The sequence below is a fragment of the Canis aureus genome, chromosome 13 (genome assembly GCF_053574225.1).
Source record: "Canis aureus isolate CA01 chromosome 13, VMU_Caureus_v.1.0, whole genome shotgun sequence".
Taxonomy (NCBI): Eukaryota; Metazoa; Chordata; class Mammalia; order Carnivora; family Canidae; genus Canis; species Canis aureus.
This window is the reverse complement of record NC_135623.1, coordinates 66,194,002-66,201,058: the sequence shown is the minus strand read 5'-3', so window position 1 is coordinate 66,201,058 and position 7,057 is coordinate 66,194,002. Positions and strand designations below refer to the sequence as shown.

At 36.4% G+C, this 7,057-nt stretch overlaps 1 long non-coding RNA gene across 3 annotated transcripts in view; it reads right to left on the bottom strand.

Moving 5' to 3' along the window:
- LOC144282636 (uncharacterized) overlaps nt 1–6,848 on the bottom strand; it is a 33,231-nt gene extending 26,383 nt beyond the window's left edge. For all 3 annotated transcript variants that reach the window (XR_013351133.1, XR_013351131.1, XR_013351132.1), the window contains exon 1: nt 6,576–6,848. This is a non-coding gene — a long non-coding RNA (uncharacterized LOC144282636). The remainder of the gene's footprint in view (nt 1–6,575) is intronic.
- Between the last annotated feature and the right edge of the window lie 209 nt (nt 6,849–7,057).

Below are 7,057 nucleotides of genomic sequence, written 5' to 3'. Positions count from 1 at the left end.
AGAGAGCTTTCCTTTTAGTTCATGTGTTGCCAGAGTGCAAAGGACCATACCCACCCCTGCTGGATAGAATCATTCACCACCCAGAGATTTTGAACTCAGCTGGATGAAGTAGCTGGTGCACAATTTTGGTTTCATCCCTTAAAGAAGGGTTGACTCTTCAGCAACACAGTTGACCCTTGGGCAACACAGGGGTTAGGGGCACTGATAGCTGCAGTTGAAAATCCACGTGTAACTTTTAACTCACCAAAAACTTAGCCACTAAGAAGAGCCTACTGTTAACTGAAAGCCTTGCTGCTAACATTAACAGTCAATTAACACATATTTTGTATGTGACATGTATTATATATGTATTTTACAATAAGGAAGCTAGAGAAAAGAGATGTTAAGAAAATCATTAGGAAGAGAAAATACATTTATACTGCTGTCCTGTATTTATCCAAAAAATCCACATATAAGTCAACCCATGCAGTTCAAACCTCTGTTGTTCAAGGGTTCATTGTATTTTTTGTAGGAGAAAAAAATATTTGGATGCTGATTTGCTGTCAAGAAAGGCAGAATGTGGCAGAGATGACTAACCGTATATCAAAGATTCATTCTCCCTTTAGCTCCGGGTTATTGTTGCTGGTGAGCAGCTTTTCAGCTGGAGATAATATTTCCAGCTTGTATTGCATCTGCACGGGGCCATGTGATTAGTTATCAGTAGAACAAAAGAGAAAGGTTTGTGTGTCATTCTGGGCAGAAAATGTCATCTCGGTTCATCTGCATATGCTTTCAACTGCATGCAGAATGTCTTCAGACCTTCTGAATCTAAGGATGAGGGTAGAAACATAATAAAGAACGAGTCTGAGACCTACCTCATTACCAGGAGGAAGGACGCTTTGGGACCCTCCAAATTACACTGCTTATGTAAATGGGAAATAATTTTTCTATTACTATATTAAGCCATAAAAATTTGAAAATTTGTTTGTGAAAGTAGCTAGTGTTATAACAACTAACACATTACATAGTGGAGATTCCAGGTGGACAGTCTGATATGAGTCTAGAGTTCAGAGGAGAAGTTGGGTGGAGAGATCTAAATGAAGAAGTTAATATTATGTGTTAATGTGTTTGTAAAGATATGCAACTAGAAACTACTGAAGGAGAGAGAGTATTTAGATATGACAACAAAGATCGAGGTTCAGCTTTGAGAATTCCAATATTAGAGGTTAGTTAGAGAAGGTAAAATCTGCAAAGGAGCTCTGGGCTGCCTGTGAAGTAGAAAACAAGATAGTTGTATCCTAGACGCAGAGAATAAATTATTTTGAGGAGCAAAGAGTGGTCAGTGATTTCCAACACTGCTGAGAGCCCAATCAAGGTAAGACTAATGAGTAGGCTATTGAATTTAGTAATAGGAAAACTGTTTGAGACCACTGCAAAAACAGTATCAGTAAATTTGATGGAATTAGAAGCTTGATTTGAGTAGCTTCATGAATAAACAGGAAGGATGGAAATAAAAATATAAAGTTAAGGGGACCAATACAGGATGGAAGACAATAAAGGGTAAGGGGTCAGGGAAGGTAATGCTGAGGTAGCATAAAGGCGCTACAGAGAACACGAAGGATTCAATAATCAGGAAGAAATTGCTCTAGAAAGAGGCGAAGGGAAGAGGAGACAGAACACAGAGGATCATGGTCGAGTTGACATTTTTTGGGAAGCAGAAACACTTACTCTTTTGTGGCAAGAAGGAAAAGAGAGATAATACGAATATGGATGGATGCAAATTTATTGATGTATAGTTTGTGTTTGGTTTTGAGTATTTTTATAAGAAAGTAAAAACATAAGGGCATCGCTCAAGAGGGGTATCAGAAATTTGAAGAGAGAAGGTATAAAATAGTCATGGCAGAAAGGGTGAAATTGAACCTTTGTGGCCAAACAGACTAGGGTGGCTGGGCACGTGTGAACGCTGGTCTGAGGGCTTCCTTCACTATTTTTACAGCATAGTCCATCACAAGTTATGAGAGTAAATATTTTCTTCTGTAGTGAGGGAAGATAGATAGCTGGATTCAACAAGGGACAGGACTTTTTTCTAGAATATATAACAGAGGGCGCACACGTGATTTTGAGGTGTTTGCGTGAGAGTGGTATGATGGCCACTGACAATAGGTAAAGAAGAAATTGAAGAAAAGAGAGAGTAGTGATATTGGAAAAGTACATTGGCAGAGATCAAAGAATTAGGACAGATTAGATTTTTGAAGTAAGCAAATTGGTAGGAGCTACCAGAGCTAGATGAACTGGTCAGAGCATGGGATACTCAAACAGAAATTTCTGTGATGGTGCAGCTACCTGTCATGATAGTCGCAGGGTAGGGTGGAATGATGGGAATGTCTCACCAAGATGAGGACGGAGGAAGAAAATCAAGGATGAGAGTGAAGAACTGAGAGGCCAATACATTTACTCTGAGAATCATGTACATGAAAGATTAAGATTTCAAGTCTTCTGTAATTGGAGAATGACCCAGAATATGGTTTATGACAGAAATAAAGAAAGTTGGTAGGTGGTATATCAAAATGTATAATCTTCAAAGTAGTATGGTTTTTGAAGAAAGATGGGAGCAGGAAGAAGAAAGCCCACTGACCCCTATATCCTGATGTTAAGGCACCAGTGAGAATGACCTATGCTTTGCACCTTTAGTGTTTGTCCTTCATAAATTTGGGATTCAAAAGTAAATAGGAAGGATAAAATTTGAATATTCACCAAATAATTTTCCTCCCTAAATCTCTTGTAATATTCCCTGTGGATCATCCCCACAGTCCAGATTGCTTATGGATTGCATTTTACTCATTCAAAAAGTGGATGCTGCTATAGAAACAGCGGACGGGAAAGAGACTTCTAGAATTTTTGTGATACATTATATTTAACAAATTTATGTATGTAAATTATCCCAAAAGAAAAAGACTTTGATTTACAGAAACTGAGCATCTTAGAATAGCAGCCACAGAAAGATTTAGGAAACTGTATGGTAATGTAAGAGCCTCGTTTCTGCCTAAGATTTGGTAAAGATTTTCATAAGAATAGACTTTTATTTCTGGCAATAAAGAGTTTAAATGTTCAGAGAAAACTTCCCAGTCTGCACGTAAAAATTTTAGACATATTTTGGGGGCATTTTTTTTACAGCAAAAAAGAAAAAAGTTCTTATAGAATAAAAGCAGTAACAAAGCAAACACCTATAGGAGCACTTGAAAGTTAAAACTGGCAATTGCCCTGAATGATTTTTTTCTTCCTCCCTCCTTTTTTCCTCCCTCTCTCCATTCCTTCCTCCCTTCCTTCCTCTCTCCCTCCATCCCTTCCTTCCTTCTTTCCTTTCTTTTTTACCACTCCCTCCTTTTTCTTTCTCTCCTTTCTTTTTCCAAGTCTCTCAGTTTCTTTTTTTACTTTATCTTCTGTCCAGGTGGTTCAGTTGTGCTCTATCTTTGTTTCTGGTGACTTCCCAGCATCAGTGATGCTTTGCCATTCTGCATCAACCAAACCCATTAAAATTCTCATTGAGACCGTTTTGTCTTCACACAGTTTCTAAAAATACATGCCACTGGGTGTTATTCTGTATGTTGGTAAATTGAACACCAATAAAAAATAAATTTATTATTAAAAAATAAAAAAATAAAAATAAAAATACATGCCATTTCAGCATTGTCAGAAATCCCTTCATGCAGTTCTTTTATTTCTCTTTGAAGTGCCTACTATGAATTTATCTGAATATCTGAATATCCTTTGAATATGTGAATATTAGGTAATGACAAAACTCCAACCATCGAAAAGAGCCGCTCCCATATTCTGCTATCATCTCCTATACTGTTGGTTTTGTTACATGTATTCAATAGGTTGCAGGTATTTGTTTTATTTATGCTTTTTTGATTATGCATCTTGCTCTTATTCCTCCTTAATTTGGGTATTTCTTGTATGTGAAGAATTTACATTTATGCGATTTTTATTTGGCAAGCAGACAATGCAATGCATTTTACTTATGTGAGTGCATTCTTAGAAGTGCCTTCATCTTATTCTCTATATAATATTTCTAATACATTGGTAGTGTTATTTTTGTCTGATGTTAAAAATAAAATGATTAAAGTCTTATATCTATGTTATGAATTTCTACTATTCTAATGCCTACTATATGAACTAATTTCAAAATAGTATAATTTCAGGCTGTATTACATCTGATGGAACTTAGCTGAAATTACCTACAGAAATAGATGTTTATTGTGTCTGAAGAGCACTATAGAAGTCCCTGTTGTGGGAGGAAGAGAGGAGTTGAATATCTTATATGAATTTTTTTTCAAGTTCTAAAATATATGGTAGGCTATTGCAAGCTGATTTTATTTTTAAAAAAGGTGGGGGGGACCCCGCTGCTTTCCTGATTTCATTTAAAGACTCATGAAGACCAAAATAAGAGGGATAGAAGCTTAAGGATGACATTTTTTCTACATGAGCAAAAAGTACAGAAAAGAATGAGGGGTGCTTTCAAAGTGTTTTCTAGCTAGGCACTGAGATTTATTAAACTTTTGCTCAGCCAATATTATTTCCCTAACCTCATACCTCCTTAGAAGGAGGATATGTCCCTCTACTTTTTAACTTTCTTCCTGTGACTTGTTTTGGTCAATGGAAGTGAGAAAGTACAAGTTCAAATTTGGGTCTTAAGTAGCATTGTCTATTGACACACATTCAGAGAATGATTCTGATCTCTCCCAAAGAAGCACTATTCCTACTTTCTGGGCTCCAAAATGAATATCCTTTGAGTGGAAAACCTCTGAAACTGAGGCCATAGAGGGTGAGCCACATGGTCTCAAATGTGAGAATAAGTACGCATTAGTATATGATATAGCAACAGTGAGGTGGTTTTATGTGCAGATAAGAGTGACTAATACAGATACCTGATGACTGTGGGAATTAATCAGGAACAACTCACTGTACTCTTGACCCTTGGCCCCTTTTCTAGCTATAACTTAGGTCCCTCCAATACTGGGATTGAATAGACCTACTGTGTCTCCATAAAAGCTGCCCACCCATTGTTTGTTCAATTCTGACTTCCTTAGATCTCTGACTATTCATTTTATATCCTGCTTCATTCAAGATATGATTTTATATTTGTTAAAAGTTCTCTATTTCTGAGGATATTTGTGTCTCACTGAAGGGATCTTGCTGAAATAACTTAAATCATATCTATTTTGAGCAACTGAGTGACCTAAATGAGAGAAAGGGAATGGAAAATACTTAATAGCAAAGTGATAGATCCAAACATATCAATTATTAATGTAAATAAACATGAACTAATTTCTCCAATTTAAAGATGAAGATTATTATATAGGACAGTAACAAAGCTAACTATATGCTACTTAAAAGAGATTTAAATAAAACATAAGGATATAAAAATAAAGGAAAGGACAATTGAAAAAGATATATCATGTAAACATTACCTAAAAGAAACATTTTGTAGCCATTATAAAATCAAACTAGTAGACTTTCAAACAAAAAAAAATAGCACAAATAAATAGTACACACACACACATATAATTCTTATAAAGCTAGAGTAATTAACACAATGCTGTATCGGTATTACAATACACATATAAACAATGGAACAAAATAGAGATCTATACCATATAAGAATACTGCTTTATAATATAGATAGCATTCTTGGGGAAAAATATAATAGTAGACATTTTATCCAATCATGTACAAAAAAATTAACTATACAATAAAATCAAGTGCTTAATTTTCTAATAACATGAGTAAATAATTTAAAAAGAAAAATACATGATTTGAATTATTAATATATACTTTCTAAGTCTAATTGAAAAAACCAAATACATTCCTCCAAAATGAAACTAATAATTAAAACCACTCTGTACCCCTCAAATCCTAACCCGTCTTAGCAGGTAAAAGTTACTCAGTGGAGTTTCAAGAAGAAGATGATGGGTAAAGATCCAGGCAAGTGGTCAATCCTGTGTTAGAGGCTTGGTAGCAAGATGAAGGTCATGAGGCTGAGGTTCAGTGATACAACACAGGGTTCAGACAGGACCCACATGTACAGCTGTGCAATTTGTGAACTGCACAAAGGTGTCCCACAAGGGAGTCAATAAGACTAACTCCCAATCCTGTAAGTCTTAAGCTGTAGCTGCGTTATCCTAGAGAAGTTTTTATAATTCACAAGAGAAATATTATACAGACTGGTGGTAGCTCTGCAATCAAGGCAATTAGTAACAATAAGACCTGGCCCCAGTCCTGGTAGACATATGGGAGAGCTTTGATCTTGATTTGAAAAACAAGGCAACAGCCAGATTACTAAATTTAAGGTGAAAAATCAGAATGAGAGGAGCAACAGGGCTGACCTGGATTTTAGTCCCTTGGGCTCTCAGATCTCCCTTCTTAATTACCTCTGACTTTATTTTTTTTTTTTTACCTCTGACTTTAGACGGATTTAATCTCAAGTCTCAGGGCAAGGGCAAGACTGTAGGTGGGAGTCAAATGGCTCTAATATAAGTATAAAAGGAAGAGGGGGAGTAGGTAATAAGGGGGGGTCACTATGTCAGCCTTCTCACCTGTCTCCACTTCAAAACTCCAGATTAACAGACAATCAAACATTTCACTACCTCTCTGTCAAGGCACCAAATGACTGATTTCCTTAAACCCGGTGCAATCTACATCAAACCTACGCTCCAAACCAGTGCCGTGCCACATCAGCCTGAACAGACCCATCCTTTGTTGAAAACTGTTTCCTCATCATCTATGGAATAAGTCTTAACGGTGGCTCACGAATGCAACCTTGAAATGACACATGCTTATTTATTAAACTCTCCTTACTTAGGTCTCCACATCTCAAGTTACACTCTAGAACCTCAAGCCAATTGTTCTCAGAATTTTCTGAGCAGCCCTGTTTTCCTGGAATGTCAAACCTACTTCTCACTAGCTCAGGGCCATCTCTAGTAAATCTTACCTGATGTCCCTTCCCCTTGGGTTCTTATACTACCCATATGTATCTTCATCATTGCGCTTATATTTATTAATTCATTCATAAAGTACA